Source organism: Pinus tabuliformis, chromosome 1_1 (assembly GCF_031772625.1).
Source record: "Pinus tabuliformis cultivar Carrire ecotype Pingquan chromosome 1_1, CPIR1, whole genome shotgun sequence".
NCBI lineage: Eukaryota > Viridiplantae > Streptophyta > Pinopsida > Pinales > Pinaceae > Pinus > Pinus tabuliformis.
In genome coordinates, this window is record NC_142297.1 from 899,735,707 (window position 1) to 899,760,265 (window position 24,559).

General features: G+C 37.1%; 1 pseudogene; it reads right to left on the bottom strand.

Annotated features, from left to right (window-relative positions):
- Positions 1-7,338, bottom strand: part of LOC149217310 (ATP-dependent zinc metalloprotease FTSH 2, chloroplastic-like) — a 139,473-nt pseudogene extending 132,135 nt beyond the window's left edge.
- Between the last annotated feature and the right edge of the window lie 17,221 nt (positions 7,339-24,559).

Sequence of the window (24,559 nt, forward strand, 5' to 3'; positions counted from 1 at the left end):
ATATGCTAGTTCAAGGTTTGATGGGGTAGGATGAATATCAGTTAATTCAAGAAGTTTCATGGAATGTGCAGTCATGATGTTAACCATCACTCTAAGGTCAATCAAAGTATTAGGAATACATAGTCCATTTGTATGCACTGAAACAATCAGACTCCCAGAATCATTATATTTCTTTGCTAAATTATTTCCAGTAATGGCAGCAACACATTCCCCAACAAGATGAATTTTTGGTGGATCTTTTCGTTTCCTTCCTGGTTTCTTCAAACATAATTCTCTCACCATTTTCACATAGATGGGTATATCGCAGATAGCTTGTAGCAAGGGAATCTTAACACATATGTTTCTTAATTCATTGATCACATCATACTCATGGGGTTTCATTGATTCATTCTCGTTCAGCCTCTTAGGATAAGGTTTCTTTGAGGACTTATCATTTTTTGATGGGTTCCCAAACTACTGGTTCCTTCTACAAAGGCATGGGCTTCTCCCTCTCTCTCTTCTTCAATAATGGGATCGATATTCAACAGCACCTACCCTGACCGTAAATGAATAACAAGAGTAATAACATAGGTTGGGAAATATTGCAACTCAATTTGCAAAACAATTTGGATTGCTTTATTATTCAGGTTAGTGACAGGTTGAATAGGTAGTTGGTTTGGTCTATAAGGTTGGGTGGAAGGAAAATGTAGTTCAGTATTTGGAGGTTGTTGTTGAGTAGATCTTGTCATCTGGTAGCTTTGCAAGATTAGTTGATATTTTGGAGGATACTGAGGTTTTGATGGATAAATATGCGGGGGTGTAGGTCCATAACTTGATCCTCGCCAACCCTGCTGCCAAGTTTAGTTCTAAAATGGATGATGTGGCCACATTTTCCATGGTGCAGTGACATTCCACAGTGTATATTGTGAGTTAGAAAACTATGAAAAATTCATAGCAACAATATCAAAAGATGTACCTTGAGGCCTAGGTTGCCACGAATTCTTGGTTGCTAATGAATATAATTGCTTCGTTGTTGTCTCATCCCTATGGTACACTTCTTTAATTCCAAGCAAAGAGGTACAACTATTTGTAGAGTGATCTTCTACATAAATGGAGTAAACAACGATGTTATCTAGAGGGTAGTCTTTCCTGGGGTGTTTCTTCTAACATTTGGGGTAGAAAATAGCAAGGGAAGTGTGTTATTCTTCCTTTTTCTTCCTAAAACTCAAATTATTGAGTTGTAAATTGATATTATTTAATATATCAATTTTAAAAATCCTCCAAGATATTCCCTAGTTCTATTCTAGTCACCTTGTTAGAGGTTGAATTATGATTTTTAGGGAGATCTCGAGAGCTCTTAGTTGTTCACCCTTGACCACGAGAGTATCTCCTGCAAACATCAACAATTTCATTAAAAGTAAATGCAAAAATATCACCTCCTCCCATCAAATTAATCATATTCATTGACTCCTTTGTCACACCCTTCAAGAAAAGAATCTTCTTCATTTCATGATCCAATTTATGTTGCTTGGCACGTTGCAAATTATACAAAAATATCTCCAAATAATCCTCCATGCTTTCATCTTCCCTCTACACCATCTTAAATATTTCCTCTTTCAGTTCTCGAGCTTTACAATAATCCTGATACTTTTTAAGAAATACATGTCTCATGCCTTCCCAAGTAGTGATGTTATTTTCTAATAGTCCCATGAACCATCACAAAGCAGATTCTTTAAGAGTAACTAGAAATAACATCAACTTTTGTTTGTCAGCCAAATAATCCATGCAACGACATAAAAAATCAAATTCAAATAGAAAAGTGCCAAGATCCTCACTTACTAGTCCTTGAAATTGCGGAAGAACTGTGGGAGAAATTTTCTTCATATGCATTTTGAAAGTGTGATCAGCAATTGGAAAGCCAAAAGTTGTTTCTTCCTCATTCATTGGCTAATTTTTCTCACCTTCACCTTCAATCATTCTATATCCTCTGAAAAAGCTATACTCAAATTCCAAGGGCAGGATTCTAGCAGTTAGATTTTTGTGAAGTATTGACTCAGCTCCTCCTCCCAATATTATTTCAATTTTAGAACCAAGGGGAGATGTGGTAGTGTGAATCACTCTCGCAACTACCAATGTTCCTTTTGAATTCTTCAATACTCCACATTTTCCTTTCCTATCTGCATTATTACCTGCCAATTTAGTATTGGGGGGTCTTTCTAATTTAACTTCACTAATTGGAATATCAAAATTTACCTTACCCCTGCCATTTTTACCTTTACTTCGGCTCATATAGTACCAGCATCATCTAGATCTAATGAGGCAAGTTAACCCACAAAAGTGGGTGTGCAAGTTCTTACCTTTCGTCTTACAATTCCTACCACTCTATGTTCCAAGAGGATCATATATTTTAGGCCAAGAGATCTAATCATACATCAACCCAATCAAATCTAATTCCTTGGAACCTCCCTTGAAACGGCACCAAAAATGATGAGAAATTTAATTGCTTAAATTATTGTGCATTAAATTGTTAACCAGGGAAACGTAAACTGATGAGGCACCCACAAAATATATTTAGAACTTGATCTAGATTTATACAGGAATGAAATGAATAACAGACATAAAAAGAAACACAGAGCTACAGTGAAAAAATATATTTAATTCATTAATAACACAGTACTGTAAATCATTACATGCATGATGGAAATAAACTAGTTCGAGTGATGGTAGCTTATCTCTAAAAAGAGATGTGGCAGCTACATTCCTTTTGAACTATTTTACAATGTGGCTCGAAAGCCTATTTATCATTGAAAAATAATGAAAAACCATAAACATCCAAAAACATAACACTAAGAGATGAATCACCACAATTTTGTGGGCCCCATTGGGGTAAATTGGTACATTAACTCCCAGGGTCGTAACTTTGGAATATGATCTCCATTTGATGTGTATGATGCCTCATTATAAATATCTATCTGGGGAATACAACCTTCAACTAAAAAATCATACCATAGCCTCTTGTTTTCCAATTTTCCAAAAAAACATCGTTTAGGGCCTCAAAACTACTTTAGAAGTTCAAGACCCGAAAAACTACCAAAAATAGTAAATTGTGCTACAATTAAGTAAATTGAAAGAAACAATGGTGGGGGTCTAAGTGTAATAGGTGGGTGGCCACCAATATCCACCTAGATCATTCCTCCCCCCGTAGGAAGAAATGGTCCCCATTACATTGACTGCCTCCATGAGATGAGGAAACTTCTGCTGAACTTGGTCCCTAGTGAGCCACTTGCCTTGGTGCAGGAGTTGGCCAGCCTTAGCAACCCGATACAGTGGGATATTCTACTGGCGAGTGTTATTGATCTAATTTTCCATGATCCAATTAGTTGTGGACTATTCCATGCATTATGGGTTTAGCTCTATTGGTGTTAGTTGTTTTGGAATGTCTGATGTGTCTAGTAATGGTGGAAAGTATGGCCGAAGGCGATCCATATTGAACACTGAGTGCAAGCCAAGGAATGGCGGAATGTTGAGCTCGAAATCGTTGTCACCTACAGCCTTGGTGATGGTGGAAGGTTCATATTGGAGTGGTTGGATCTTCTAGGGCTCTAGCAAGGCATTATTTCTGCAAATGCAACCAAACATTTTCACCCACCTAAAACTTATGTGGCACCCAATGTTGATCATGTCGTTTCTTGTACTTGGCATTAGACTTCTCCAAGATGTCGTGAACCTATTGGTGGGTGTGTTGGATGCACTCAATAAAATTGATTTCTTTATCAGCCTTGGATTGTAAATGTGTGGATTCTATCTGTGTGGTCACATGCGGCATGGCAACATCAATCAAACACAATGGTTGAAATCCCAGACCCACTTGAAAGGGACTACAACCAGTCGAGCTATGGAGATCTATGTTATAGCTATGATACACATAGGGAAGGCTCTCATCCCAGGTTTGTGGATGCTTGGAGTTGTACATGCGGAGTATGTGCACTATCATCCCATTGACGACCTCTATCTGGTCATCAATCTGGGGATGGAATGCAGCTGACTTGGTGAGCTTAGTGTCCAATAGTGTCCAAAGGCTTGACCAAATTGTGCTCAGGAGCCTCCTATCCTAATCTGATATAATGGTCTGCAGGATCCCAAAATGTACCCACACTTGTTCAAAGAAGACTTTGTTAGTGTTTGTTGTTGTGGTAATCTTCTTGCAGGTCATCAATATAGCCATCTTAGAGAATATGTTCACGACCACAAATACACAGTCATTACCATGTTTGGTAGAAGGGAGGTCAGATAGATATTCCATGGAGATAGATTCACAGGACTAGCCAAGAGTAGGTAGACGAGTGTATAAGCCTTTCTTCTTGATGGTTGGCTTGGTGATGGCACATGTAGTGTAAGGTCTAATATATTTTCCAACATCCTCTCAAAGTTTAGGCCAATAAAAATACTTCTACAGAACAGTCGTAGTTTTCTCCACACCAAAGTGTCTTGTGACCCGACTGTAATGTGCCTCCCAAATCAATTTGGCCCAAGCAGCATAATAATGTGTCCTGGAGGTTGAAATATGGAACGTGCTTGCCATCCACTATAATATGGTATGTGGTGGAAAACTCTGGATCATTTTTGTATAATTGCGGCCATCCAGAGGTCTTGTGGTTGCAAGAGTTGAAAATAGTAGTCAGTGCTACAATTGGGGGTCGAATGAGGAAATCTAAAACATGATTAGTGTCTCCCTTTTGTATTTAATATTGAAGTGGAATTATTGCAGATATGCATACCACTTCTAATGGTGATCGTTCTAGAACTTCCCTTATGTTTGTATAAACTGAAGATGTCTTTGATCTGTGTGGATGACAATCTCCTTCCTCAAAATGTAATGTTTTGATTTTCGGTAAGTCTACACAATAGAATACATCTCTTTATCATAGGTGGGATACCTCTGAATTGTATCGGAAAGTGTCTCACTATGATAGGCCATCGGATGCCCTTACTGGGTGAGGACTGCACCAATAGCATAATTGGAGGCATTTGTCTCAATTTCAAATGGTTGTTGTAGGTATAGAAATGTGAGTATAGGTGCAGAGTAGAGGTCATGCTTCAACTCAACGAATGCCTTCTATTGGGACTCATACCAGGAAAACTTTGCTTTCACTCTGCCCTTGGCAATTTGACTCAAAGACCAAGTGATATGGGAGAATCCCAACACGAACCTCTGATAAAAATTGGCAAGGCCCAAAAAGTTCTTAATCTCTATTAGAGTGATCAAGGCTGGCCAATCCTGAATTACTTGGATCTTATCTAAATCCACATGCACGCCTTGCTCATCTATGATGTAACCCAAATATTAGACTTGGCTCATGCCAAAGGCGTATTTCTCCAAGTTGGCACATAGTTTGCATTATGGGAATTTTGAGGTCTAAAATGGGCCTCCTACTAAAAATGTACAACCAAAACAAACTTTATAAGAACCAATAGGATTCAAGATGATGATGTCAATCATGGGGGATGATTTACCATTTTTGGAGTAAAAAAGTAAAAAGTTTAAAAAATAACAAAATAATAAAACTATTTTTTCAACTCGTATTTTCAACTTATATCCCTGAGGTTTTTCTCAAATTTCAAGCAGGATTACTCGTTGGATGCAAAATTTGATTCCTCATGCAAGGAGTACCCATGTTTCATACTTTTGATGGACCTTGCTACACGAAAAAATGAGAAATACATGAAAAACATGATTGCAATCACATTTTTCATGTATTTCTCATTTTTCATGTAGCAGGGTTCATCGAAAGTATGAAACATGGGTAATCCTTGGATGAAGAATCAAATTATGCATCCAATGAGTGTTGCTACTCGAAATTTGAGTAAACCCATAGGGAGATAAATTGGAAATATGAGTTGAAAAATTAGTTTTTTCTTTTTTCCCTCTAAAATTTGATGATGTAATCTAATATTATTTTATTATTCCCACTATTATTTTATAATTTCCTTAGGAGGCCCATTTTAGACCTCAAAATTCCCCTAATGTTTTGTTGTAGGGTCTGAAGGACCTGCCGAATGTATTGCAAGTGCTCGTCCTAACCCTTGTTGAAGATGAGGATGTCGTCCAAATAAATAACCATAAATTAATTGGTGAAGGGACACAATATGTCATCCATCAACATCATAAAAGTTGCAGGGGCATTTGTCATCCCGGAAGGCATGACCAACCATTCAAAAAGGCCTTCCTTGGATTTGAACTCATTGTTCTATATATATATGGGCTCTATTGGTACTTGGTGATAGCCACACTTCAAATCAATCTTGTTGAAATTCTTGGCCCCGCTGAGCTGGTCTAGAAGGTCATCAATCTATGGGATTGAATACCTATTTCTAACAGTGATTTTGTTTAGCACCGGTTAATCAATGCAGAACCTCTGGGTCCCATCTTTCTTTTGTACAAGTACAATCAGGGCCCCACAAGGTGAGGAACTTGGTCGTATGTGCCCTTTTTACAACAATTCCTGGATCTACCGCTTGATCTCTTCATTTTCCAAAATGGAGTGGCGGTATATTGACCCATTGTGTAGAGGTGCTATGGGATTCATATCGATTGAATTCTTGACCTGACAGTGCAAGCGTACCCCTTTGGGTGAGGAGAATATGTCCTTGTATTCTTTTATGACCTTATCCACCTGCTTTCGTTGTGTGGAGGAACACTTTTTGGGGGCCATGGATGTGGCCACAATCTTCCCCTTATTTTGAGAGTGAATCAGAAAGGAAAAAAATTTCTCAGTCTAGGAGATAATCTTACTACATTTCTTAGTAGAGATCAAATAGATGGTGGCATGCGGGACTACCTCCAGTATCCTATATAACTTATTGACCAAAGTAATAATAACAATTTGAGGCCGACTCATACACAACATGTCGCTTCCACAAGTATGGTTGATCTAATAATACATCACATACTTCAAGAGGAGCAACATCACATAGTACCTCATCCATGAAGGTTTTGATGTTGTAGGGAAGGCGGCACTACTGGCTAACATGAATATCTCATCCTTGGTGGAGCCACCTAATAGCGCATGGCTTTAGGTGTGGTGTGGTCAGCAAGCCCAACCACTTAATGACTTCTGGTAAGATGAGGTTCTTTTGGCTCCCACTATCGACAATGAACTACAATGGCAATCCCTTCACCCACATCTATGAATGGAAGAGATACTCCCCTTCCTCTGGGTCTTCAGGATTAATATTCTGGACCTTGGTGCTAGAAACAGTGGCGCTGGGATCTGCATCAATAATATACTTCCCTTTATCATCCCCCTTATCGGGGTCTGACTCAGAGTCAGAACATGCATCTGACTCTGAAGCCTTCATCTTAGCCACTAGGGAGTGTTTGGAATGACACTCACTTGTGTTATCAGTAGGGCTCTTGTGGAACTCACACCACTTCCCCGTGTCCTTCTTCATCTTCATGGTGCTATTATTTTCTTGTGGCTATGATGTTGTCCTAGGTCACCTCGCCTTAGCTTTTCCCTTTGTTCTGTAGTTTGGGGCTGCCTTTCCCTTACTTCGAATTCACATATCCAAAGTCTCGCTTCTTCCGTTTGAATTTCTGCTCAATCTTGACATCGTATCTGTATGTAGTGTCAAGTGAGGAGACGTCCAAGAACTCCATTTCATCCTATATGTATTTGTGTAGACAGTCACGACACTTGAGTATCAGGTACCGCTCATAATAATTGATACCCAACTTCATGCAAAGGGTATGAAAAATATTTGTGAACTTTGGCATCTCTTGGTTCCTTCCCTGCCACAATGTGGTCCATTTTATGCACTTATCTTCATAGCTCCCAGCAGGGTAATATTGTTCATTGACAACGTCTCAAAAGGAATTCCAAGTGGGTGTGGCTGAAAGCAGTCAAATTTCCCTCTCATCCTTATGCTAATAGTAGTTTTCCCACCAATCCTTGACGTGGGGGTTGGCTTTGAGGAGAGAAAAAGTAATCTTTTTCATATTGAAAAAATCATGAACCGAAAAATATCCTTCCAGCAACTTAAACCATTTATCTATAGTATTTTTATCTATTTGACCTTCAAATGTATGGATGCCCAAGTTAACTTGTACCTTGAAAGGGGCAACACCCCTGAAGTGATTACTGGATGAAGATGTCTCGCCTATTGGCATTCGTCGAAGGATCTAGGAAAACTTATCCATCATCTCATTCTCTTGCCACTAGAGGGATTCTTCAAACAGCAGTTTGATAAGATCTCCTTCTCCCTCATCTTTCTTTTCTTTCTGTTGAGAATAGCAACAAGATATGCTAAAAATAGAAATTCTAAAAACAACATTAAGAATATTCTAATTTTAATTTGTCCTTGAATTAAAATTGAGAATTAAAATTCGAATTTAGTCTCACCAGCTGCTTGAAAAATAATTAATTAATTCATCTTGGATTAATTAGTTGGAGAAATTCAAGCTAGAAGTCTTTGTGAAGTCATGCAACAGTTATCCCTTAAATGAAGGAGATAAGGATGAGTTGTATTTGAGTTGTAATTATTTAGTTCAGTTAACTGAGTTATGTCTAGTTAAATTAGTTCCAAACAGTTTGAGGAACTAATTGTGAGTTCAGTCAGTTAATGCATGCATCCATCAAACTAGTGTACTCCAGATAACTGAAGATTCTCTCATTAGTAACTCATGCATGTCTATTTAGAGAAAGACCCAATTGAGATAAATGTCAAGGACAGATTACTATCAATTGCATGATTTTTCCTATAAAGGAAACTCATCCATGCAAAAGGAATAAAGATTCTTTGAGATTTGTGCAGTTTTACAGGGTGTAAGATTAGTGTGAGTGATCAGTGTTACACATGGTAACACATGGATCACCCAGGAAAAACTGCGCTAGGAAATAGGAGCTTGGAGGGCAGTGTGGAGGACTTAATGAGAATTCTATTTTTCCTATGAGCATCTGTGAGGATTGTACTGAGAGCTGGCTAGCTGTGAGAGCTAAAGCTGTGTGTAATCCTAAGATATTTCCACTTGTAATGATAATACAGATAGCAGGGTTTTTTAGCTAAGTCTTTCCCCAGAGTATTCTTTTGTGTTTCATGTGCGTTGATTCTGCTTCTGGTTGTATGTGTTCTGCTTGATCTTGCTCAAATCTATTAAGCTTCTGCAAGTTTGATTGTAGAAGTAGATTAAGTATTTTTCTTTAATTATATTGCATTGTCAGGTTAATCTACAGTGAAAATTTCTACATGGTATTAGAGCAAAGGTTATCAAAGCTATGAACAGCATACTAAGAAGAGAATTCGGAGTTTGAAGTTCGGGGTTGCAGGTGCAAATCGAATTCATCTCATACTTCAAGTTGGTCAATGGCGTTCTATGGCTTGAGACTCGAGTATGCCTTAGAAGGCAACTTGAATTACATAGCATGGAAAGATTGCATGGAGTCTGTATTAGAAGACAACGGCTTGAAGGATTTCATTGATCAAGAAATCCCAAAGCCAAGCTCAACTAATGCACAAGAGTTGACTGAATGGAAGAAGTGTGTGGCGAGGGCGAGATGGATTATCCTTGAGGGAGTTCGAGACCATATTGTCTCAAGTCTCCATGGGAAGGATACTCCATATTCAATGTGGAAGACATTGAATGACCTCTACCAGAACAGCAACAACCAGAGGAAATTGGTGCTCAAGGATAAGCTTCGAAGAATCAAGATGGAGAACTGCGATACTATTTCCACATATCTAAACAAGCTCACCACTTGTAGAGATGAGCTTAGCAATGTGGGAATAACTACTCCTGATGATGATATGGTGAGCCTCGCTCTCCTTGGCCAAAAAGCTGGCATAGCTACCAGGACTTTGTGAATGGAAGGGAGAAACTATCGGATTGGGAACGACTGTGGTTGGATCTCATGCAGGAGGAGATCAGGAGGAGCACTCGAGATGGTTCTTCATCCAAGGATGATGATGAAGAAAATCTGGCCTTAGCAAGTAAGGCAAGGAAAGGGAAGGAGAAGGATTCTCATTCCAAATCGAATTCTTCTCATGGAGGGAAAAAGGTTGACAAATCTAAAGTGAGATGCTTTAATTGTCACGAGATGGGTCATTATGCGACTAATTGCCCATCGAAGAAGTCCAAGAAGGGATCCTCGGAAGCATATGAAGGTGAGGCATTAGCCTCAGCTCGAGATGGACTTTACCCTCATCAGATGCATGGTGTCATCGATGATGGGTAGTGGTTGGTTTCTTGACAGTGGGGCCTCATTCCATATGACCGACGATAAAAGTTTATTCAGTTCCTTGGAGGAGATAGAACTCAAGATGCACATAGAGATGGGTGTCGATGAAAGGTATAGTGTTTCAGGAGTGGGCACGGTTGCTTTTCAGAGGGAGCATGGAGCTCCTATCACCTTGACAGATGTGAAGTATGTGCCTGGACTAAAGAAGAACTCGGTATCGATCGCGATGTTGGAGGACAAAGGCTACAATGTTGTCTTCATTAAGGGAAAGGTTTTCCTTAGATACATCACCATGGGACGGGTGAAACAGATTGGTTCAGAGTCAAGAACATGTATGCTCTTAAGGTTCAAGATGCATGGAAAGCCTTGAGGAGCAAGGCAAATGTTAGAGACTTGGTGGTTTAGAGGGAGAGTAAATTACCTCTCAACATGAAGTCCCAAACGAAGTCTCAGACAATTGTGGAGGAGCCACAATTGGAGATGCTAAGAGGAGACTGAGTGGAGGCATCCACTCATGCAAAGACCTCCAGTAGGGGGGAATTTCAAGCCAAGTGGGAAGAGGGATCACATGCAGCCATACCTCCAGGTGTGAGGTGGGGCAATGTGAAGTGATAGTCTCAAGAAGGTTGAAATTGGGTAGGGTCCATTGAGAGGTTTTATCTCATGGATCGTACCTTGCTATGGGAGCCCAAAATACATAGTAGCGAGAGGAATCAGTGGGATTGATGCAGTCAGAGATCAAAGTGACAGAGGCTAGAGCAGTCAGATACTGAAGAGTGCAGAGAAGAATTGACAATACTGTAGAAAGGCTGAGTTAGCAGAAGCACAAAGTTTTCAGTCGACAAAGGCAATAGCAGTCAGAGACTTCGATGACAGATGCATCATTCTGATTCAGGCTGGATGTTTTTTTTTGTTTTTGGAGTTGCTAGAGCAACAACACTAGAGATAAGTGTTGCATGCAGAACATTCCAAAGGTTCAGGATCGGGATCGAGTTGAATTCCTTTCTTGTTGAGAGGGAGTGTTGAGAATAGCAACAAGAAATGCTAAAAATAGCATTCAGAATATTCTAATTTTAATTTGTCCTTGAATTAAAATTCGAATTTAGTCTCACCAGCTACTTGAAAAATAATTAATTAATTCCTGGATTAATTACTTAGAGAAATTCAAGCTAGAATTCTTTATGAAGTCATGCAACAGCTATCCCTTAAATTAAAGAGATTATCCCTTAATTAAGGAGATAAGGATGAGTTGTATTTGAGTTGTAATTAGTTAGCTCAGTTAACTGAGTTATGTCTATTTAAATTAGTTCCAAACAGTTTGAGGAACTGATTGTGAGTTCATTCAGTTAATGCATGCATGCATCAAACTAGTGTACTCCAAATAATTGAAGATTCTCTCATCAGTAACTCATGCATGTTTGTTTAGAGAAAGACCCAGTTGAGCTAAATGTCAAGGACAGGTTACTATCAATTGCATGAGTTTTCTTATAACGGAAACTCATCCATGCAGAAGGAATAAAAATTCCTTGAGATTTGCGTAGTTTTACAAGGTGTAAGATCAGTGTGAGTGATCAATGTTACACATGGTAATAGCTGGATCACCTAGGAAAAATTGCGCTAGGAAATAGGAGCTTGGAGGGTAGTGTGGAGGACTTAATGAGAAGTCTATTTTGCCTATGAGCATATATGAGGATTGTAGTCAAAGCTGGCTAGTTGTGAGAGCTAAACCTGTGTGTAATCCTGAGATATTTCCACTTGTAATGATAATATAGATAGCGTGGTTTTTTAGATGAGGCTTTCCCCAGAGTATTCTTTTGTGTTTCATGTGCATTGATTCTGCTTCTGGTTATATGGGTTCTGCTTGATCTTTCTCAAATCTATTAAGCTTCCACAAGTTTGATTGTAGAAGTAGATTAAGTATTTTGCTTTAGTTATATTGCATTATCAGGTTAATCTACAGTCAGAATTTCTACACTTTCCCCATGGGCGATTGTCTGTGTTGACGGGGACGATCTTGCAAGGGTTCAACCAATCCCAGTGCTAACTCCTTATACCCTGACCTCGTTGGGGAAATGCACAAAAAAAAATAGAGAAAGAGAAGACCACTCGGATACCATTGATCTGGATTTATGCAAGAATGAAATGAAATACAAACATAAACATAAACACAAATCTACAATGACAACAGAGCTTTAATTCATTAATAACAAGTATTTAAAATTTTTACATGCATAATGGAAATAAACTAGTACGGACGATTGTAGCTTATCTCTGAGAAGATATGTGGCAGGTACATGTCTTCTAAACTATTTTATAATGAGGCTCGAATGCCTATTTATCATTAATAAATAATGGAAAACCATAAACATCCAAAAACCTAACCCTAGAAGATGAAGCGCCAAACTTTTGTGGGCCCCGTTGGGGTAAATTGGTACATCAACTTCTCGAGGTCATAAATTTGCCATACAATTCTCATTTGACGTGTATGATACCTTGTTAGAAATATTTATCCAACTATAATTATCGGTTGTGAACACTTGCCACAAGCTATGGTTTGCGTGTTTTCCAAAAAAACTTCATTTAGGGCCTGAAAATGGCTTCAGAAGTTTAGGAGCCGAAAAACTACCAAAAATAGTAAATTATGCTATAATTCAGGAATGGGTCTAAGTGGAAAAGATGGGTGGCCACAAATATCCACTTGAATCATAACTATATCTAATTGGTTAACTATGAATTAAAGGTAACATCATTTTCACATTAGTCTATTGCAACAAAAACATGCAGTCGTTCCTCACATGTCACATGAAAATGTTAAAGATTTAAATACAAAAATTATTCATTTCATGAACACTAAAGGAATAAGTAATCAATCTGGTAACTGAAACAGATAATTTCAAAAGATCACACAATGTCTGCTAGAAAGCAATCCAACTAATTGAATAATCTTAGTTTGAATCCTGAGGTTACACTCGCAACCTTTGTTGGATCCTTGAGTTGTGATTCTTCCACACATAAGGGTCCTTATCCTATTCAACAATTCAATTCAACTTGTAGCAGCAAAATCACACATAAACAACACAATTCTTCAGTTGATACAAAAGAGAATTCGTCTTCAAATTTAAACATATAAATATCACTATAAAATAAAATACACAATCACGCCACTACAATACTGCAAGTGCATCCTAGCTCAAGGGGGGCTGCCTGACTAGGAACACTGCAAGCGAAAATAAATTTTACAAAATGAAGTAAACGAGAAATAGTGTTATTGTATATGTATTAAACCATCTGAAAACAAAATTACAGAGTTCCGGAATGGCAGATATGGCCTCAACAACAATTCAAAAATATAACTACGGCTAACCTTGTTCATCCAGTCTCACAAATATATATAGTTTGTAAGCACTCAAGTTCGGGCCGACAAGCATTACAAACGGTTGTAACTATGTGGCTAAACATTCAAAAATTATGATGGAGCACTCAGCTAACAAAATATACATATAAAATGATCTTTTTAAATAAGAAATGTATCTTATATTTAAAATATTACATGAATATCAAAATAACTTCTAGCTAGATAGGTTATTAACATAGATATCTAAGTTGACTTTCATTATTCGGATCATTCCTCCTTTTGATAACTCTAGCAACCACTGCTTTCGGTATCTAGAGCTTGAAGCACAAGGTCGTTGCATTCTGGTAGTCAATGGGCATCTTTCCTATGACTTGGGAAAAGAAACTGTAACTTCCCAAAAGAGTTAGGTAGCCAATTTCACTTAAAATATAGATCGATTTAGTGAAAAGAATGTTTAATAACGATGTATAATCACCTTAATACTCAAATATGGCTAAAAGCATAAAACTGATCAGAAATGCAACAATGTATAAGGGAATGTAAGATGAAATGGAGGTAACTAAGTCACAGAGGGTGTTTGGGAGGTACTCTAGGAAGGTCGAATTTCGTACTTGTCACTTAGTTTTAAGGTGAAAGATACCATTCCCACAGATTTCAATAATACTACAGGGATCTGAAATCCCAACCCAATCTAAAATTCAAATGGAACTGACATTAGCATCCCATATGTACAATCTCAAATTGCCATCATGTTCAAGAGTGATCTGCCTCAACGCTCGACCATCATGAGCCAAACTATTTTTGTTATGATAAATATATACCAACTCCTTTGACTAAGAATATTCTAGAACATTTTATGGAAGTCAAATCCTTACTATCCACGTAATAATGATTGATCATTAAATTTATAAAATTATGTAAACCCTATTCCAAAATAGATATAATTATGGACATAATTACTTGACATTGGATATTGATATATTCTATTTATGGCCCACATTGTTTTTTTATTAGAATTAATAATATTTTGTAAATGACACATATTAACCCACAAGGCCTTGGATTGATGGTGAATGGGTACACTATTAAGGCACTCCTTGGTGTTAGCCTAAAAAAAAGTTCCACATATTAATTTTATATTACTCTTATTAGGAGGTAATTTTTTTTTTTACTTTTTTCTTTTTCTTGTTTTTTTTTGTTTTAACACTCTCTTTATATATATGAAGTTAATATTAACATGAATATTTAAATAATTTATTTGAGGCGTGTACTGAAATGTTTTTAAAAATATAAGAATTATTTACTTTTAATTGCTTTATCTCTTTGTAAATTTGATATATAACTATTTTATTTATGTCTGAGATTGAAAATGAAATATTTTTACCACATTACCATATCTCCTTTATGCTAGGTTTTAATATAAACAATAAACATAGGGTATCCTTAGTAGATTATTGATATTTATAATGTTTTTAATTAAAACTTACCAAATATGCCAATATTATTTTTTGTTTTTTATTCTAGTCGACATTTTTTACCTAGAAAAATATTTTATTATTATTTTTAACGGGACATGTGTCAACTCCACATTGAGCACATACGGAATCACACAATGCCCTCATTGCCCTCATATTGGATTGTAAAATGAACCTCTCAGCCCAATAATGATGTAATATTTTAGATTTTATAAGGAATTGATGACTAGGTGTTGCTAACATCACATAAATCTCTCTTTCTAATTTAAACTATTTTGAAATGTCATGTATATCACCAGCCTAAATTCATCAAACTCTGAATCTATCATAGGCTGTGAGAGATCAAATCTCTCGAGGTGTAAACATTTTCTCAATTTTAAAATTTAATAAGATGTAAAAATATAGTCATACTTTCTCTTACATTACTTTATTAATTCATAATGAGTATGCATACAACATATATAATTATTTTAAAAGAAAAACTTCATATTTATGAAACAATATAATTTAGAGACAATAAGAAAAAAAACCAAAGAAAAAATATCATGTAAACCATCAAAAACATAAAACAAAACGTTTAGACTATAATATATATATATACAAAATAATATTAATAATACATATTAATAATTATAACAAAATTAAGTGATGTACATTAAAATTGTTTAAATTTACAAAGAATAAAATAACCCTCATAATTTAATATTTAATTCAATATTGGGAAAAATATATATGAAAGGTTCCAAATATTTATTTTGTTTATTAGCCTTTTTTTTATTTTGTTTATTAGCCTTTTTTTAACCATTTAAATTATTAATGTAAAATTTCAATTGTAATTTAGTTATCACATCAAAAATATAGAAATAAATTTTAATGGTTGAATTACTCAACACCTCAATCTTTCACATTAAAATAAATAATTCTTTCGCAAAGTACAAAGGTAATAATCATATATTTACATTTTCAATATTTTTACATTAAATAAATTATTTTAATTCTTTCACAAAGTGCAAACCTACATAATATTCATATGATAATTTATTAAGAGTGTGCATGAGCTTATGGCATAATTTATTAAGAGTGTGCATGTGCTTATGGTTTAAAGTATTAAAAGTATTTTTAAAATCCCCATTTATATTATTGTTTTGTATTGTAATTGTTATAATGAATGTGCTCCCATTTTATCATTTTTGGATTTAACAACAAACTAGATCATGCAAATGAGAGGTTGCAATATATCATTCATTAATGTATATATCTTTGTTATATATTTAGCATCACTAATATTTAAAAGAGGAATAATTAAAATTTAAATTGTTGTGCTAACTTTAAATGTCTGGAAACTGTAAAAGTAAATAGAACGAATATCATATATTTATATTGATGTGTGTTGAAAATTAGTTCGTGATTAAAATTTTCATAGTGTAATGTGAATTTCTACTTTATAAATGGTTGAGTGAATTTAATGAATTTTTACTTTATAAATGTTTGAGTGAATTTAACGAACTAAGTGTTAATAGAGTGATTATGGAGTAATTCTAATAAAACCAGTCTAGATCCATTTTAATTTTGGATCTACCAAGCTCTTAGAGGGATCAAATATTTTTGCATTCTATAATAGATTTGCACCTCAAGAGATTTGATTCCTCTTGGCACTTGGTAGATCCAAAGTTAAGAAGGATCTAGATTGGTTTATATAAACAAATAATATTGTTAGTTTTTAGTTTTACCATAAATACATGAAAATATCAAGAAAAGATAACCAAATTAAATGTTATTATTCCAGGTTTGAAGGCGTTGATAATCTACCACTAAACCATTCATCATATACAATATTGTACACTCGTTGCATGATTACCTAGCATCATAAACCTAATTTTCCACATGTATATCCTTTGTACATGTGTGTGAACATCACGACGTGTCCATGTTGTCTCTCTACAACCCTTTGCTAGTGGTAATCTTGTAACTTCACTTGAGACTTGGATTGCTTAAGGCTCAAATAAATTATATATATTGTTGGAAATATGTTGTCATTGATGTCAACAGGTGGCAACAGGTTAAAAAAAAATCCACATGGAGCAAGTTCCATGCACACAAGAAGGGCAAAGGACTAGATTCATTGCAATGGATTTAAAACCATTTTTGGTGCACAAGAACATATCATATGTAGGTGTAACCTACCCAGATGGAAAGTGCTTTGAAAGGTTTCCAACGATATGTGGAAGTCCTGAAAAGGCCTCCTGAATCAAAAGATAGAGCCAGTCAAAGTTGGTGACCCCCAATCCAACCTAGAAGAGTTAAGAAGATAAGCGGAGGTTCGTGAGCTTTGGCGTGCAGCCAAAGTTGGCACAAGTGTCAAACCTAGAGGCAGAGTGGCCAAACAGAGGACCGGGCTTAATTGGAAGCCACAACAGCAGCATAGGCATTGTTCATTGGCTAGAGGTGGAGCTCGCCTAATAGTTTGACCTGACGAACTTACCCTGGAGATCTCAAATATGGCGCAAAGTTGTAGCATTGGAATATAATTGAGCGGGTGGAACCCACCCGACAATGTTAACCCGATGGGTTCACCCCAGTGCAATCATTTTGGCGCATAAAGGGATGGATCGGGAGGTAAGTGTCAGGACACAGTAGCGAGGCACCCATCCCAATGGGAAAGATACGGAGGCCCACTCCACCAGCTCATCTCTCTAAGGGTGAGCCCGGAGAGGAGAGCTCGAAGAAATAGACAAAGAAGAGTGTGGAAGAGCATCGGCTCGATAGGAGAATGCAAAGGCTAAGTGTTGAAGGTAAGCATTGGGCTATATGGCAGCTTCCCGAAAGCACCATAGACAGATGTCTTGGTGCTCACAACGAGTGGTTTTCTACACCACCAAATGTGTAGATCAGTGGTGGAGATCCACTCTGGGGCACCCCTCCTAAAACCACAATCTGCTGAGGAGTGGTGTCATGGAAAGGGCTTGAACTCAGTGGTTTTTGGAAAAATAAAATTATAAAGGAAAATGGTCGCAAAACAAGGCCTTGTAGAACCTTTCCCTCTCCTCTCTTACGAGGAAAGGTGGCAGATGTTGATTGGCCTAGATGATGTTGGCATCGACATGTGGCAGTCGGATTCGACATTTTTGGGCACCCGAATGGCCCATTTCTAGGTGACACATGTCACCACTCACTTGGTCGACATGTGGTAAGTGTGATGCCATTGTGATGTCATCCTGACCCTGGTGGTTAATAAAAAGACACAAAGGGAAAGCATTGGGAGGATTTTCTCAAGACACAGTGGGAGGTTGATAGAGAAGCATCCAATCATAAAGGTGTCAGACGGTCCCCATGGACACATAAACCCAGAGATATAACCCTGACGGTTGAGTAAAGGGACACATAAAAGAATGTATCGAGATGTTGGGGGCTATGGGCTAAGCGCCCGCACTAGGCCCTATGCCATAGGTAGGAACCAAGGGCGTGGAGGATATAAAGATTCATAAAGGCTCTTGGAGAAGCTAAGAAATAGTTTCTTGGTTGCTTCACTTAGAAACGTGACCAACAACGTGGAGCCATTTATATAAAGAACTGGCTTGCATGGGGTTAAAAGGGCTTAGCGCCCAAAGTATTAAGCCGTGGTGGCGGAGACAGGTTCTATGGTAGAAAAACAGCTAAGGAAGCCAAGTCCAAAGGGGCTTAAAGGAAAAAATGTGGAACAATCAATTTTGGCAATTAAGCCAAATTAAATTGCAGCTAAAAATAGAAGGCACATTGCTAAATCCTATTGTTATATGGGATTTACGGTTGTATACAAAAGTATCTCCCCTAGGTTTGGTGGCTAACCTAGAACAAAAAAGAGATAAGGAATATAATGCTTTCCTTAAAGTAAATAGATGACAGTATGAAGCCTACCTAGAATCTATCACGGGCTTCACTCCTTCTTTAGCTTGAATGCTCCAATTCCAACTCTGGTTGCAAAAATTACAACTTGCACAATCAAATGACACAAGCCAAGAAACTACGAGATCTATGTAGTATCATCTATATACTCTATTCAATAAATCAACATGGTATTGAAATATATGAAATAACGACATCACATATAGGAAAATAGAGAATTCTTTGCATTAATATAAATGGAAGGAGTTTACAACCACAAATAGGTGTTGATCTTGTAGAAGAGCTCCTCCAAGGTTGACTTGTCATTTCCTTTTCATAATGTGCACCTAAAATCACCTTAAATGCATGAAATGAAACCTCTCACCACAACAGCATAAGGGTAAAATCACTCTCTAAAAGCCAACCTCTTACATATGGAAGGCTATAAATATATAGAGGAGTGGGGTAAGTTGGGATTTCTTATCCAATTACAATCTAAGGTTTTAGATCCACCTTTGATGGGAGGATTGAATCAAAGGATAAGGGATGGAAACCCTAAAGTAGGGTAGGATAGGATCTAAATGATTTATCTAAGGAAAATTGTTGTAACAAATTCTGGAAACTTATGGAATAGGAGGCTTCCAGCATTTCTCTCTATTTCTCAAATTCTAGAACCAACGCAGGTGCAAAGAGGAGCAACCTATAGGTGATCAACGCAGGCCACAGTGGAGCAACCTGTTTGTCAACATTGTCCAGTAGGAGGCCAGGGAGCGTTGGTCTTCAGGGCAGAAACTATAGGAAATGAAAGGCACATGTTTAGGGTTTTGTGCAATGATGATGACAAGGAGGAATAGGATTTTGATTGATCCCATTAGGAGGCCTATTGGTTATATGTGACAAAATGGCCTATAAGAGAGTGTCCCCTAAAGCGCAAAGTGAGAAATTATGACTGGCGACTGAAGTGCTTTACCTTGTGACAAGTCAAGATCAAGAACAACCGGCGAGCTTCATCTGTTACAATACATTTACATCATGACATATTTGTTGTTGAGGGAGGCATACCCATACTCAACACATAAGTCTCTAACATAACATGTACAAATTATCAAAATACGTGTCCACAGATGACAAGTGGTGGACCCATGACTGGATGATTATCTACACGATCATGGCCATCATACATTGTGATCTCTGTATAATCCTGAAATCGTAGCTCGGATGGATGAAACTAGATCTGGGACCTTCTATCTCATTCAAATGACCAACCAACATATGAGTCTAACCATGTGAACCAATGAGATGAGGTCTAACATGTTAAACACCATCTTATTACCTGTCAATTACGTAAGTTGTTAACGGACGTGAAAGAAACTACTGATGATTTCAATGGATCTCAAGGTACTACAGTACAATTTGTATCGTGTGAATAAAAGAGTTGATGTCGAACACCATACAAAGTATTTCGGTCAAAGGCCATTGATGTAAACATGTCATTGAGAGAGAGGAGGAAACTTTTCATATATGTATGCAAGCACAAAGGTATCAAAGGAATGTTTCTAAGTCAACTTCCTAGATAATGTGTTGACGTCGACAGGAATCGACCCATCGTAAGAGGTCCTTTATGTATCCCCCATCAATGACATGAAATGAGTATCATGATTAAAACAGAATTATCATAATGATGTTGATACGGAACTGGATTAGGAAAAGAAAACATAGAATCAAGGCTTAAGAGTATTGTAACGGATAAAAACTGAATGACTTCTCTTGAACGCATCAGCGACACTGAATGGAGTTGGAAAAATTGACCCAAAACTGAAATGGAGGCTCTGAAAATGGTATGATAACCAAAATACAATCAGATTACCTAAACCAACAACCACAGAGATGAAGTGGAAGAGTGTTGTGTTCAAGAGTGACTCGTTGCCATTAGAAATGGTAATACCCTGTTTTCCCAATTTCCCCAACCATACTGGTCAGTACCTCTTTATTTTTTAACAAGCATAAGGAGGATAACATATGCTTGATCTGTAAGTTCATCCTTTGGATGAATCCCTCAAAGTATATTTAACGAACCCAGAGAAGGAGTGGTTCGGCCTAGTCATTTTCGACAAGTCCATTGTTGTTTGATGTTTTAACGAGTCCAACGAAGGTAAAACTCAACATGTTTTTTCATGTTTAGAGAGTTTGAAAAGAGTCAAAAAAAAAACTCCAGATGTCCCTTTTCATAGATAGTCTCTCATGTCTGAAAAGGTAGAAAACAATACTCAAGAGAACCTCTTGTAGAAAATTCTGTAGATTCACAAGCTCATGTAATCTACTAAAACAAGAGACAAGAATCTACTTCTACTCATTATAGTGAAATCCCATAAAGATCGAGAAAAACAATAATCGACAAGAGGGAGAACATCAATGGTACATAACACAATAAGTATCTGGGGAAAGCCACAACTCAAAACCCCACTATCTGTATTGCATTAATCAGAAATCTAAGATGATAATGCAATGCTTGTTCTCACAAGAACAATCCCAACGCTCGGTAAAATAAATCTCCAGCTCACAAGCAAGCTCAAGCCAAATCCAGGCCTCTTCTCTGCTCTCCAAGCCTCCTGTTTCCTTGCGCCCTTGGTTAAATAATTTGGATGAATCCAATATGCTCTGCTCAACCTTGAGCTTAACTTGCATAATTATTTCCTATCCTCCACCTAATGACTTCCTTTGGTCAATACTTAGCCAAATTTCCATTCCTCCAAGCTTCTAATTATTTGCACAATTCCTGAGAGAATTAGCTTGTATTTAAAGGGAAATTCCTCATCCATAACTGCAAAATCCAAAATAGGTTTAGTTCCTGATTGCATGCACCATCTATAAAAATCAAAAAATTATACAACAAATAGTACATTGTCCCTACACTCTAGTCTCAACTGGGTCTTTCTCAAAATCGACGTGCATGAGTTTCTGATGAGGGAATCTTTAGTTAACTAGAGTAGCACTAGTTGAGTGCACTAATGCATCAACTGACTGTTAACTCACTATTAGTTCCTCAAATAATTTGGAACTAATATAACTAGGCTTAACTCAGTAAACTGAGTTAACTAAGTACCACTCATACTTAATTCATCCTGGAGTCCTATAACATAGGGAGAATATATACATGACTTCAGAAAGAATTCCAACTCGAAATTCCTAAGTTAACTAAGTCAACTCACTCTAGTTAACTATTACAAGTTGCTATGAGAATAGAATTCAATTTTAATTCTCAATTTAATTCAAGGACAAATTAAACTGGAATTTCTGGATTCTATGTTTATTATTTCTTGTTTCTATTTTCAACACTCCCTCTCAACAAGAAAGGATTCCAACTCAATCTTGATCTTGAACCTTTGGAATGTTCTGCATGTAACACTTCTCCCAATGTTGTTTCTCCAGCAACTCCAGTAACAAAAAGACATCCAACCTGAATTAGAATGATACCTCTATCATCAAAGTCTCTGGTTTCTATTGCCTTTGTCCACTGAAAACTTTGCGCCTTTGTTGACTCTGCATTTTTGCACTGTTGTCAACCCTTCATTATGCTTCTTTAGTATCTGATTGCTCTAGCCTCTATCACTTTGAGCTCAAACTGCATCAATCCCACTGATTCCTCCCGCTACTATGTACTTTGGGCTCTCGTAGCAAGGTATGATCCATGAGATAAAACCACTCAATGTACCCTACCCAATTTCAGACCTCTTTGGACTATCACTTCAAATTGCCCCACCTCACACGTGGAGGAATGGTTGCATGTGATTCCTCTACCCACCTGGCTCGAAATTTCCCCCGACTGGATGTCTCTGCATGACTGGATGCATCCACTCAGTCTCCTCTCGACTTTTCCAATTGTGGTTGCTCCACAATTGTCTGAGACTGCTTCTGAGACTACTTCTTCTCTTCTTGAGTAGATATCTCCACTCGGTCTCCTCTCAGCTTCTCTAGTTGTGGCTGCTCCACAACTTCCTGAAGATGCTTCAAAGGCTTCTTCTAGGGCTGCATGTTGAGAGATAATTTACTCTCCCTCTCAACCACCAAGTGTCTAACTTTTGCCTTGCTCCTCAAGGCCTTCTATGCATCTTGAACCTCAAGAGCATACAGGTTCTTGGCTAGCACACCAATCTGTTTCATTTGTCCCATCGTCATGAATATTTTTGGAAAAAGAGATGATTTTAAATCAGCGATATCTCCCTCATACGAACTCCGATTTGACCAATTGTTTTTTGAATTTGGGTATTTTTTCGCAAAGAATCCAAATCTATTATTTGTTTCTAAAAAAATTTCACAAAAAATTTCAGATATGCTCTGCAAACTCGTGGCCCAAAACTCAAAACTTCGAAATCTCCTTTAGTATATTGTTCTCAACTATGATACCATGTAGAAAATTTCTACAAATCTAGCTCTGATACCATGTAGAAAATCCTGTAGATTCACACGCTCATGGAATCTACTAAAACAAGAAACAAGAATCTACTTATACTCTTTACAGTGGAAGCCCATAAATATCGAGAAAAAAAAAAATCGACAAGAGGAAGAACATCAATGGCACATAACACAATAAGTATCCCGGGAAAGCCATAGCTCAAAACCCCACTATCTATATTGTATTAATCAGAAATCCAAGATGACAATACAATTCTTGTTCTCACAAGAACAATCGCAACACTCAATAAAATCAATCTCCAGCTCACAAGCAAGCTCAAGCCAAATCCAGGCCTCTTCTCTACTCTCCAAGCCTCCTATTTCCTTGTGCCCTTGGTCAAAGAATTTGAATGAATACAATATGCTCTGCTCAACCTTGAGCCTAACCTGCATAAGTATTTCCTATCCTCCACCTGATGACTTCTTTTAGCCAATACTCAGCCAAATTTCTAAGCCTCCAAGCTTCTAATTCGTTGCACAATTCCTAAGAAAAATAGCCTGTATTTAAAGGGAAATTCCTCATCCATAACTGCGCAATCCAAACTAGGTTCAGGTCCTGATTGCATGCACCATTTGTATAACTTAGAAAGTTATACTACAAATAGTACACTGTCCCTACACTCTAGTCTCAACTAGGTATTTCTCAGAATCGACATGCATGAATTTCTGATGAGGGAATCTTCAATTAACTGGAGTAGCACTAGTTGAGTGCACTAATGCATCAACTGATTGTAAACTCATTGTTAGTTCCTCAAACAGTTTGGAACTAATTTAACGAGACGTAACTCAATAAACTGAGTTAACTAATTATACTCATACTTAACTCATCCTAGACCCCTATAATATAGGGAGAACATATACATGACTTCAAAAAGACTTCCAACTTGAAATTCCTAAGTTAACTAAGTCAACTCACTCTAGTTAACTATTACAAGTTGCTATGAGAATATAATTTGATTTTAATTCTCAGCTTAATTCAAGGACAAATTAAACTAGAATTTCAAGATTCCATTTATATCATTTCTTGTTGCTATGTTCAACACCTCTTAGCCATGTTTGGCTAAGGTATTCCTTTTTCGTAAATAGTCTATCTCAGTCTGGAAAAGGGTTAAACTAGTACTAAGTATACATCTTTTCATTTACTTTTACGATTTTCAAAAGACAAGTGCTCAACGATCTTTTCATATTTTCGAAGTCTAAAA